Here is a 14,924-nt window from a genome sequence, read left to right as displayed (position 1 = left end):
ATCTTGAACATATCGCAAATGATATAAGACGCAAATGTACTGTTTTTTTTTTCACTGGATAGGGAGAGTTCGAAAAAAATACAATTATTATATTATATTCACATTTATCTACCATTCTTTTGAATTTAATAATTTGATTGTATTTTTTTAACGTTACAATAAAAGTGTCTTTAGAGAAAATGTATAATAATGATAGTTTAAATCAATAATGATAATTTAGTACTTTTGTACACATTTTTACGGTACAATTATTTCCATTACTCCAATATTTTTTTTTAATATATCAGGAAACAATACTATTATTGATTTTAGTTGGAGAAAACCAATTAGTTTATCAAGCCTCAGTTAGCTTCACATTAGTCATTGCCACACAAATACAAAATCTAAAATAACAATATTTGCGCACTTAAAAGTCGTAATTTAACATTTTTCATTTACACTTCGTTAGCATATAAACTTGTACGTCTGTCGATACAAACAATTGTTATAACTTTTATAAATGACAATAAATAATCAGATTTTTCTTTATGCTTACAGTTACAAGACACTTTCTTCAACCGTATATACTCAAATTTAGTTTCTAGTTTCATATATTGAACAATTTTAATAAGTCATGCACAATCATAGATACATGGTCACAAACATAGAAGTGATTACATGAAAAAAATGCATTAAAAAATAATATCAATCGACAATACGTTTAGCTTTACGAATATATTATGTTTATGCGAAAACAACTATAAGTAAAAATTAAATTCTCATCAATGTTTGTCCTTGGAAGGTCGTAAAGCATAATGGCGCGTGTACCAAATGCGTGTGCTTATAGGTACCACTGACTGTACATACTGCATAGTGCATACATACGAATATTTAATATACCTCTATTATACTACTACTAATGTGTTGTATACAATATGGTTTTCAAAGTATACGAAATTACGATCTTCAAGTATTTACGGCTTAAAAAATTTTACATAAAAAAAAAAAAAAAAACACGCGCGGTAATCGTATGTACCTATATAATATGATGCCTGAGAGCTGAGGGGCCCCCCATTGTTCGCGTATAGTTCATGACGGTCAATTAAACAACGGCGTCAATTTCACAACACCCAAAACAATACGCCATGTAATATTTCAATACCGAAATAATACTGGGTCGATCTATTGTTTTCCTGGACCACGATGGTATCGTGTACCACGAGTCCACGACCCGCCCGGGAATGAACGTTGAGAAATTGTAATTGTTATGAGTTATGCCTTAAATTACCAGTAAAGACGTTGACGATGCGTGTGTACGATGAAATAAGTTTCAATTGTTTGAGGATATCATAGTATCATTTGAGCAAAAATATAAAATAGTTAAAACGAAATCTTTAACACGGCTATAGGTGCAGCAATTATGACTTTAATAGTGCAACCGAATATGATAACTAATCTCAAATTTACAACGGTGTTTACTCTTGAAAAACTGGTTTAGGATTAGAAAATAAAAATCAGCGGTTTTATTTTCTCATATGAGCAATATATATATAATTTGAGGTACCTATTTATATAAGCATATATTATATTCGCTTCATCAAAACATTCAAGACATTGCTCAAATAAAATGCTTTTAATATTATGCAATACTTGAAATTTTTATTTATTTTTAATTAGGGATATTTTTTTTAAATGTTGTTTTGGTAATGGAAAAATAGTTTCGAAGATATTAATTTCTGTTCGGTTAATGATAAATTAACCAAAACATAAAATAGTTTCAAGTTTTTTGCTATACACGAATACGTCTCTAAACACGTATAATAATATGGTGAAGTATAGTGTGTAATCTGATAATATCACGTAATTATTTTTTTGGACTAAAATTAGCGTAAATCATAAGTAAAAAATTATTATTATTCTATGTTATAATGACGTCAATGATGCGTATGCATACTCCTTGGATTAAATAAATCAGTTATGATGGAAAGTTTGATTAAAAAAAACGAAAGTTTAAAATGGATTATCTATATTTCCATAAGAAATTTGAGATTGTTAAGGCGCTAGTGTATATGTTATAATGTTATATGAACCGTAAGTTATGTTATTTTTCACTTATACCAACGTACGGTGTAAAACAAATGGTTCCCACGGTATCCTGGTTAGTTTTGCAACTGCGTATAAAATCTTGCAGAACAAGGTTCGCTACGATGGCGTTTGCCTCGTAATACATCAATAGCCACGCGTGTTTGTGTGTGTGTGGGTCATTATGCGATCTCGAGACGATTAATCATTCGACCTGGGGTCCTATATAGATATGCGTAGTATGAATGTGTATCTATAATCTATACATGTACATGCGTCGTAAATATATGATCTAGAAATTGGCGGCAAAGGCTTCTTTAGATTTCCGATCTAACTAGAGCATGACAAAGACATATGATTGCATTGGTTATTACGATTTTTAAAAAAAAATTATAATTTACAATGGCATGTGAAAATAATTAATAATACAAAAAAAAAAAAATGGAAAAATGGTTATTAAATTGATTCACTCTTCAACGTGACAGTCGCGTTATAAAATGGCTTAAGATGTCACAGTGAGGTACAAAAATCATGATATATTATACTATAGTTCTCACATAAAATAATTTTTCATTCATACATTGTCATGAATTTATGATATACTACTTTTTTTTTAAACTTTCACAATAAATTTGGATTCAGTTTAATATGTTAGAATGTAAAGTGTATAAATAACAACATATTGGAATAAAGTTGTTTGCATAATTCTATTATTAATGTATTATTTAAAAATCATGCATAATATTAACTCGATGTTAAATAATGAATCATATTGTAAGACACGTACAGTTTATTTATGTAGATAGATTTTGAATTTAGTTGTAAACGGTTAAAAACACGTCTTAACAACATGCGTATCTATACATTAATCTTACACAAAAACAAAATCAAAATAAATGTTGAAAAGCCATGGTGATCGAGATCATACAGCTTCGTTACGAATTCCTCACAATTCACGAATTCTAGATTTAACAAATGTTCATACCACAAACAGTCTGTTTCGGGTATAGTAATAATATATAACCAAGACTACCAAAAAATCAAAAATTAATATTATTTTAACAATATATTACAGTGGATATTATTATACATCATGTGCCATCAGGGTTCACGATGACGTGCCATATAATATAATATATTATAACAACGAACGATGAGAGGTAAAAAGCGGTTGGCTCGACGATGACCCAAATGCACTCGCACGCAAACACAATATACAAACGCAGAAATACACAATAACAACACACCTAACGACGGATGAGATTAAATTCTATTATAATATGTTATAAACTCGTCGAAAGGTGTTCCTAACAACAGGCGTTTTTGTGCCTCGCTCTCTTCCATAAGTCCTCTTGCCGTCTTGCGGGTTTTGTCGTCGTCGTCTATAGGATATCTGCGTGGCATGTGACCTTGAAAGGAACACTCCAATGGCGACAACGACAACAACAACAAATGGGTTCGCAGCTGCAGCAACTCTACCTCTACCTATATACAATAAATACTAATATACAGGGTGTCTTGCTGTATTTTTCCTTTCTTATATAATATGTCAGTTCACATAATATATCATAGTTATAGTTGGTAGATATTCTGCAATCTACCCGCCATCCAGCTAAAATAAATATAATAACCACAATATTATATTTGAATACTTACATTGGTCATATAAGTAATCGTACTTTTTAAATATACGTAAGAAACGTCATATTATTTAATATAATACCTATAATAGCACCATCAATTTGCTTACCAGTTAAAGTAAACTTAGTAAACCAAAAAGTAAACTATGAATTAAATATTAATGGATTAAATTATAATAATACTGTGGCTTCCCAATACAATTTAATAATGACCAAAATCTATAAATTGGTAAACAGTTATCGATTTAGACAAAGCAGCCAGTTGCGTAATTGAGGTGTATATCGGGTCTCACGTTGTATTTACTTAAGAAAAATAACAGTTGATAGACATTAAAAGTCAATTATCTAAATCGAATTTTCAATATAATATGATAAGACTATGATGGTTGTCATCGTGTACAGCAATTATTGTTATTACAATACTGCCGCATGCAAATTATGACCATAATTACGTAAGGTTTGACTTTGTGTCGATATTTTGTTAAAAGCATTAAAAAAAAAAAAAATCGTGTTACTCTTTTTATACATATTTTCATATCAGAGGAATGCAGTCGTTGAGAGACAGAACATAGAAATTGGATATCCGTTATAAAATAAAAAACAATGTGAACCATAATATTGAGACATTCTATATACATAATATTATCATGTGCTCGCATAACACAGGTATCACGGGTGTAAGTATAGGTAACATTTTGCCCGCACGCACAGACGCATATTACGACCCGCGAAATGAGTCGGAATGCTTCCAAGGCAAACGGGTTGCGATCCTCGACGACGACACTGCAGCAGCACCACTCGTTTTAGTGATTTACCCCGCCCCCACGTTATCAGCTCACATAAGTGTTTGTATTTGTTGTGTTTATTTTCCAGCCCCCACCACGACTCAAACGTAAAACGCGAGAACTCTATAATAATATGCTAATGTTCACCGAATATATAGTTTACATACTAAACAGTAAATATATTATACTATTATCGTAAAATGTAAATAACGCGACTTATGTGTAATAACTTTAACAATAGTCCATAAGCGGATGAAACACGAGTTATTATCGGTAGATGATAAAAGCACGTTTAAATAAAACTAATTTTTCATACATTCGACGTATTAATCGAAAATACTGAAGTAAATTTCATCATCGTGTTTTAATATATTAAGTTAATAAAGGATGAGTTAAAAAATAAGACAATTTAATTCTTATTACAAAAATACCGTGTTGTTACTGTAAAAAACAACGATGCCACTCGTTGTATAATATTTAGCACTACCTATCGATTCGAATTTATGATAGGTAAAAACACATAAAATAATAAATACATTGAATTATTGTATAGGTATTAGGTACCTACGAACATCGCAAAACCATTAAAAGTACTTTTTTGCGAAAAATGCGCAGTTTGCATGCCTTTTTACCAAAAATGCATAGTTTGCACTTGATTTTCAGCAACCGTTTCCTGGTTGTATACACCTGTATAGAGGCGAGAATGATATTTTTTCACTTGTACATATTTTAATGAGTTATGACTAATGATTAATCACACAAATACGATTTGAAACGGTGCGTAGGTCATATTCATACATACACATTATATTATGTTATAAATATTTAGTATTCAGAAAACGATTGTGAACTGTAGTGACTGACAGTAATTTTCACGGTAATTCCTATAGAAGTGCCATTTTTTTTTTTATTCATTATACAAAAACCACGCAAACATACATGACAATAATATTTACACAATTACAATGCGTTGTGCAGTATCCTGGTCCCTATCATTAGTGATATTCAATGTTTCATTAACCTACTCCGTCATCACATTCAATAGATGTTCAAATAAAAGTGCAAATAGTGCAATACAAATAAAATAAATTCTTTGACCTCATAAAGTGACATTTAAAGGCTTTAATTATTGATAGGGACTAAGGCATTTAGGCATACATAAAAATTCTGTCCAGTTAGGTACATATTATACTATCAATTAACTTCACACAAATAATGTGAGCACATATGTAACGTAAAATATATGTATGTCAGTCTTTTAAAATAACTTTATACTGTAATTGTATAGTGATACATATAATCATTTGACCATAGGTAAATTATATATATACACTAAACAGACTGTTTAATAAGTTTGAAAACAGTCATTAGACTAATAGGAACTGATTACAATTAAACGATACAATTAATATTAAATATTTTACATTATAAATGTTCAGCAGTGTTATCTGTTATTGCTTCATTCAAGTATTAAAATATGCATACAGTAATAAATTAAGAGATTCTAAACTCATTGAACACCTACTGTATATGTATTATGTATTCTAATATTTCATTGTATTTTATTTAATTTTATTCATTCTATTATACAATATGAAAAATATCAGAAATATTTTTGACCAGCAACATTGTTCATTCACATTCATATGATTCTTACGGTATATAGATATAATATACTGGACTTTTGTTCGATTTTGACGCCAAAAAAACCAGTTTTAAACTGAAGTTTTTAAAACTGACATATAGATATTTTTTATTAATATATATTCAGATGGCATATTTAATAGGATGTGCATATAATATATATGATATACGACGATTTCGATTGATGGAATATAAATCGTGGTTGGCAAATCTCGTTGAACACGTTGGCACTCAGGTCACGAACATAATTTTTTCTTTTGTACCTATAAAGCTAAATATTTCTCTAGAGCACGTTTGAGTTTGTTTTTGCATATTATATATGAATTAAAAACAACGACAACCTTTTGTAGTGTCGTGGGCGTTTAACTATAGTGATGCCTCGCGCAAGGATGAATGATTTCCGAAATCGTCGTCGAATTCCATTGTGTTGAGCATGCGAATTTATTATTTAAATTTATTCATCAATATAATATTAATTCATTGTACGAATAAAAACGAAAATCGTGTTTATAAACCGGCGGGTATCTATACGTGCACACTGCGCATATATGGTTTCGGATGAGCCAACTTAATTGGTTAAAATTATTACTGATTATAAAAATAATCAGAATAAAATAAAATATATTTCTAAATACTTTGAACTATACAATAAAACAACTTAATTTTATTGCATAACTTTTTAATAATTTCTTATATGGTATAAATTAAAATAGTAGTTAGTAAATTTACAATTATTTCATGTTTCTGTTGTACCACCTCAGTTTGAACTAGAGAAATTATATTATTACATTTTACGATTAAAGAACATTAGGAACTCTCAAAATATTATAAGTTATATTTAACAGCATGTTTGTATATCAGGTAATGTAATCAGAAATTATGATAGTTTCATCAAATATTTTTAGCGAACACAAAATGTTTCTCTACGGGGTATACCTATAATTCTTATTTATGTAAAGTATACGCAATATTATTTTCATATACTATTAATTTATGAAACATTTATTGCGTTTGTGTATATTATAAATTCTTATTAAAGACGATATTAGTTGACAAACATAACATATTTTATTACTAAACAAACTTAAACAAACACAGGTACAGATGGTAAGCTTATATGCTTACAAGTTAGACTCGGGCATAATAAAAAGTGAAAGGAATAAATGAAAAACTATAATAGGTGTATAATGCATATATATACATATGCAATATAGACTATATATATAATATATATAACTATTATGTGTTACATTTGTGTAAGTATATCTTATGTGATTACACCACTTTGTAGCTTATATACCTAGTGGATCGTATTGCTGCGGTGTCTTGAAATCTAGAAAATTGAAATTATATTCCAAGAGAGATTTATTATTTTGAAATCGTAGGTATTAGTGCCATTTAGATTATTATTATTAATTATTATTATTATTATCATATTATTATACTAGGTTGGTGAAATGAAATCGACAATCAAAAGTATAGATTAAGTATAAAATTTAAATGTTATATTATGTAAGATTTCTCTTCACTGAACGATGGTATTATGTTTCATTGAAAACGAAAATCCGCAACGTTTAATTAAAAGGTTCTATGTAATTAAAATTTAAAATGCATCTAACTATAACCGGTGCGGTCTGTAGCGTGAAATTTCATCCTACAAACATCGACATCGCACGATAATATGAATAATAATAATCCATTACACAAGACGTATTTTCCTATCTACTATACCACGGTTATAATGCCTTTACTAGTTATCGCTACATATTGTGTACTTCATGTAAGGTTTCAGCACCCACGTCAGCTGCCAAAATCATCATAATAGTTATAATAAATTAAGTTAATATCGTCTTGTGATAAATAATTATAAATAACCATGAAATGAAAATATTTAAATACAACTATAATGAAATACAAAGAACGAACCACAAATAAGGTAATATAAGCATTAATCTTTTACAAATAAATACATAAATATAAAGGTAATATAGATTGAACTGAAATATATTGATTTTTAATGATCATGAGTTCTACTTCTGTTACAATACCTCTTTAAGCCAACTTTTCAAATTCATATACAAATATAAATAAATATATTTATTAAAAAATATTGAACAAATATGTAAAAAATATTGAACAAATATGTAAAAAAAATTGGATTAATAAAATTGAAAAATAAAACTTATCAAAACGTAATTTTTTGAGATGATTCATGATTAATAATTCTTTTATTTTAACTAACAATAATTGATTGTATCATATTTAAAAACAGAGACACAAAACATTTAGATAAAATAATATAATATATTGTAGTAGATATCTTATTTTTTAGAAACTCTAAATTTCAACCTTATCCATTCGAGCACACGTACAATTATTTCATTTTCATAATTTGTACTTTATAAAATCAAATTACAAATTGTCGAAAACGTTTTCAATTCATGAATTAACTAATGAATTAGTCATACTACATAGATACAAGGTATAGTGGTGTTCGTAATGCATTGTGGAAATATAATTTACTACACGTATATCACATTATAACCGTGAACTTGACGATGAAATGTGTGACGCAGTTTAGCCCAAGGAAGAGTCGAAAATAAGCAGCCGGGTACCGCACCGACGCTCCGGGTCTCTGGAAAATCGTTCTGGCAAAGGGGAGGGGGAGCAGACCGAATCATTCCGCTCGAGTTGTCCGTCGCCGCCGGTGAACCTTATCGCGTGCGCGAGCAGGTGTCACTGAAGATAACGCCATGTCCCACCACAGGTAACGTTGACATCCGTCTTTGGTGTCTATATTTTTTGATCATTTTAAAGTCCACCCCAGATACATACACAATGGCAAATATGATGATGGTTTAACATAACGGTTTCAAGTTTTTTTTTTCATATTAGGTGTATTCAATGCCCATCAGCAGGATGTCGACAAAAAACTAAGTATACGTAAACATAACGAGTAAAAATTCTATTTTCGGCTAACTAATATTATTATATACTATCTGTTAGTATACAATATTATATAATATCATAATGTAATGATTAGGTACGCCGAAAACTGTATCTAGAAAAAAAATGCTATCTCTATTATAATGCGATATTTTGTTTTTATTTTAAACTGTTATACTAATAATGACAATTCCTTAAAATTATAACATACCGACATTATTTATAATAATACGCAAACATGATTTTATTCTGATATCTATATAGCATAATAAAGTGTTAAAATAGGTACCTATACCACGACGCTAAAATAATAGAAACCGGAAATTATAAATACTAAAATCTTATCTCAAACAACTGAAAATACATAATATTTTATTTATCGTGTGAAATTAAAATTTTTTCGTTAATTTCGTTTTGAAGATGCGCGCTAGACCGGCTCATCGGAATAAGCGGATATTAGAACACTTCCGAACTATTATGATACATTCATTGTTTGTTTTTATAGACGATGAGAGTGAAAGTAAATGTTTACAATTAATAATAATGAAAAACTATTAATACTCTTGTCGGAGAACGTTCATTAAAACACTGATGAGCTCGGAAGAAGAACGCATGACGTTACTCATCGAAAATTCACTAAAACAATGATATACAAAAATATACGCGTACCTGTGTACAAATATACTATATTACTTACGTCATTTAAAAGAAATTATTTGAATTGCATGCAAGTTATATCAGTTTAAAATAATTTCTACTTTTAATTATAAGTTTTAACGCTATACTGTTTAGTAGACAATAATATCGTTTTCAGAACAATATTGAATTTTGAATTCGTGGAGACTTTGATAGTCGTACACGAATTCATATTGAGTAGTTGTTAATTTTCTTCGAGGCTACTAACAATAGTATTTGTTTTTTACACATTAAATAATTTATAAAAATGAGTTTATAATGCATCTTATGCAGGTATAATAATATAATATAAATATGAAGTTTAAATGATTAACATTGTTTACTGTTAAACACGCTTAAGATGATCAAAATAATACGCGTGCGATGATACCGTGGTAACTGTATATAACGCGACATCACTGCAGCGGACGTTCAACTCTCCGTAAATTGCGAAAAAAAACTTGTGTCAATAAAATACGAGAAGGCAATTGTTTAGTTTGCTTAGAATAATAAATAAAACAAAATTATCAAATTTCACGAGTATAGTTTCCCAATGTTACTTTTTGTAATTAATAGGTATATCATATTATTTTACGGTTGCTGGGTGTTCTATTAGTATATAAATTGTAAGTACATAAGTATTCTCCTTTATAATATTTTTATAATTTCAAAGAATTTTATATAACCATAATATAGTTGATAACCTTTAGTCCAATAGGTTTTAAAATATACAAATCTAATAATAGGTACATATATCATTATAAAGTGATATGAAAATAGGATTGGAGGTTTATCCTAGAAATGTAGTTCCGCGATTATCATAATACGAGTATAATATATACGTTTGCAAAAATGTTACTGGTACATTCTCATTTTGGTGGTATCTAAAACGTTTTGTTTTACTACAATTTACTATATATAGGCCTACTAATCGTATAGCATTAAAATATTTTTCTATGCGCCCATTATCATAATTTATTATCAAATTCTAAACGAAATCGATTGTTTCTAAGTCCATCAGAAGAAATTGTCCATCATATTTTCGCGACACATTATAATATATCAGGTCAGTCATCCACCGGTATAGCATATATATATATATGTATTATACACTTGAGAATTGAACTGACGATACATTCCAACGCGTATCAGCGAGAGGGGGTAGCCTCACTATAAACTGCAGTGATGGGCGTGCAGATAGCATAATAATGTTAATAATAACAACAAACAACAACCACGACGACAATAGCAGTGACAATAATTTATAACGTAGAACACACGGCAGAGTGTAGGTACATTAATATATATATATACTTACACACGACCGACCGACGTCGGTTAAGTCGGTTTCAGTTGTCCGACCTAATTACGCGCGCAAAATAAAGCATAATATATAAGGTACCTCTTCCAAACATAATATTTTAGTATAGCGATGTACATTCATAGTATAATGTTATAGCTACACGGCCGATCGCGTGTGACAGCAGTGAGCGCCGCGGACAGTGTTATAATATTATTATTATATACATACCTGCAGGTTGCATACTATAGCCCTCGTTGTGGTCAATCTCAAAAACTCTATAATATGCTAGTACAATAGAATATGTACGCCATCAAACATACGATGGTAACGTTTACGAGCTCCACGAGCATGTAGTACCTACTCTACTATTATTATTATTATTATTTTTTTTTTTATATATATAAACGTTGTGCGGTACACACGTATAAGAAGTGCCCATTAATCTAAGCATATGCGAACAAAACCCCGATAGAAAGCACATTTTTTTGATAACCACAAATCACAATATATCTAATATAGGTTCACACACATTTATACCGAATCGCGGTTTTCATTTCTTTTTTCTTTTTTTTTTTGATAAAATTACAATGTCTGTGCACGTGAAAACCGTGACCCACTACCTGTACACAACCATCATAAGAGTTGTCGTTCACAATTTTTTATTTTTTTATTTTATTGTACGACGCGAAAATAAATAGTCTTGATTTTAGATCCATAAATATCTATAACATATACCACGCCTATGTATTTTAATGTTAATTCCCATGTATTATATTAATTATATCAAATTGGTAAAAAATTTTACGACGTATATTTTCAACGAATTTCAATAAATTAATATATAGTGTGATTACAAGTATAGTAACACACGGTAGATAATTATTTTAGAGTCACCTTTATATATATTTAGATAACGCGCATAATGAATATTATATTTCGATGTGTGTAAATCATATTGTTGAATAAGCATAATATATTGTATCTTTCAACGGACATTACTAAAAAGTTTTAACTGTTTCGAGTATTTAGTATTTACATAGGGTGGTTCATCATGCATGCTCAATTTCATTTTTTTTTATCAATAATGAATTTATTAAAATTAAAATTTTTAAAATTTTCCAGTATACTTAGACTTATTATCAGTTATTTTGATTTTTGATTTACTACAAATGAGAACTAACCTTTTTTAGTACCTAGTAAACTATTTAGCAGATGGTTAATTTGAAAATGCTGAATTATCTGAATCAAAGTGTTAACGAATAATTTCTGAGTTATTAAAAAGTTATTGAAATGTATATACTTACAATATTGGTCTTTCAAAACCAAAAAAATTAAAAATATATGTTATGTTGGATCTAGTATTTATTATTTTCAGAAAATGTTTATCTATTTATTATAAAATGTTGATGGGTTAATATATTACTAAAATTTTCAAATTATCAATTATTTCAAAATTTCAAAAATCAGAATTTAAATTAATTTACTATTAAAGGAAAATTAAGCAATTCTTGATGAATAACTCAATTACTCTATATAGGTAACTCTGATAGATACCGATATGTACTTATCGATAAATCGTTTTAATATATATAAACTCGGTATGAAGAGTTAAAAGTAGTTTCCCATTTATGTGGTGCACCACTGCAGGTTGTAATTTTGATGTATGCCCCTTGAGAACGGCATTGCACTGACCACTCCTATAAGTGCCTCTGCACCTAGTTAAAAGTAATAATTGTTTTATTTCTTACAAATTCCAAAATGTGTGTAAATACGATATGGCGTCATATAGTTTGTTTTAATAGTTTTCAAAAATTCCAAGAATAAATAACAAAAAAACATTGAGTATATTTTTATGTTGTTGGGGAAAACTAATGGTTATACCTACCATAAAAATAAAAATAACATAATAGGTATAAGACTGATAATAACATAAAAAATGTATTTTACTTTTTTGTAATTTATTCCTAGAATTTCTGAAAACAATTAAGACAAACTAAACGATATAAGTGTTAAAAGTAATACCCAAGTCATGAGTAACAACTAATAATTTATTGAGCGAATCACACGAGTGTATTTACTATTTATTGTAAACTGCGGTGTAAACACTATTACTTCATACATGTTACTTTAAAATTATCTGTTGCAGAACCACGTGTTTAACATTACAAGGTATGATGTATTTTTAACTGTTAATTTTGAAATCAAGACATAGTTTAGTTTGTTAATCATTTTATAAACAGCGTTAACAATAACGTCCATGATGCGAATAAAATGTATCCTTGAATTATATAATATGAGGTTTTACTCATAAATCTCGTTAAATAAACTTCCGCATGGCTTCATCGATACCTAATTAACAACACTTAAAAGTAATCGCTATAAAATTATGGATTTACAAAGGTTGATTAAAAATTAATACCATATGTTCATATAAATGATTGTTTGATTAACCGATTGTGCATTATACGTACATCTGAAGTGAGCCAACAATTTTCTTAATGGGTATTAAAGCTGGAGATTAAAATATGATTTCTTATCGAATACTTATTCTTAAAAAGTATAAATAACAAAACTAAATTCAAATGGGAACAATAATCGACGATTCTATCTTTTTTATTCTGATTTATAAAAATGAGGCAAGTAAGTCAACGATGTCGCGTATGTAAAATCAGTTTCCGGCTATGACTAATTTGTAAAATTGCAACGTACTTAATGTGTATTTTTGACTGATTGGAATTATAGATAAGGATTTCTAATCGTCTTTGAACATATAAATTTCAATCATAAAAGTAGGTTTTATTGCTGTTTAAAATAGAAAATCATTTTGTCCAGTGAAAAAAATGACAGAACAAACATTACTAAATAAGTTATAAAAAAAAGTATTTCCAATTTTCATACAATGAGTGTAATTTTCTCGCCTGCATATAGTTCCATGGCCTTATTAGTTATTATAATATTTAAACACGATCACTGTAATTATACATCAGCACATCTCATTCCTACTGTTATTTGCTCGCATAGTATTATTCCCGTTGATTCGAGGACTGATCCTGTACCTGGAAACACAGCGAAATGTCTATTGTTACTCCGTATATATACGCGCTGCACTTCTTCGCATTTTAAAATGTCAATAGAAATCCGCTGCGACAAAGGTGCGGCTCCTATAAACGAATCGTGTTTTCTAGTAGGACATTTTCTCTTTGTCCAATTTCAACCATGAACAGCGTATTTTAATGGCCCATCAGATGCTGTAGCAATCGGCATAAAAGCGTGTAACAAACTATTATAAATATAGGCACATATTATGTATTATGAGTTGTACCACCTATACCTATTACCTACCTATAATATATTTACATTTTACCGATGATATTTTAAAATAGAATAATGAAACAAGTTTAATGCACAATGATAATGCACATTCTTATTGATGTAAATTTACTTGATGGTTCGATCAATATAATACGCGCATATAATATACACATTTAAATCTATTTAAAATTATATACTGTGTATATGAAATACATTTTGGTTAAAAGGTTTTGAAAGCACGTTATAATGAGTTCGCATGGTAATTACTCATAAAATAACTAACCATCACGTGTTACCGATTTTAGTAAATTTTCGAAAGTTACACATAACAGACAAACAATTTTAAAAGGAAACAATTTAAGATTACGAATTAAATAATGTGTATTATTTCGCAGTGACGATAATAAGAAACATAATTATTACGACAAACATTAACAATTCGTTTATGAATCAGGACGAATCTCGTTCAATATTATCATATAGATAGATATTATACATTTTAAATAGTTGATAATAAATTATTATTTTTTCGTTTACATCAATTAGGTAGTAATTTAC

Source organism: Melanaphis sacchari, unplaced genomic scaffold (assembly GCF_002803265.2).
Source record: "Melanaphis sacchari strain LSU unplaced genomic scaffold, SCAv2.0 Contig0_pilon_pilon, whole genome shotgun sequence".
Classification (NCBI taxonomy): Eukaryota; Metazoa; Arthropoda; class Insecta; order Hemiptera; family Aphididae; genus Melanaphis; species Melanaphis sacchari.
Note: the sequence above shows the minus strand (reverse complement) of the source record.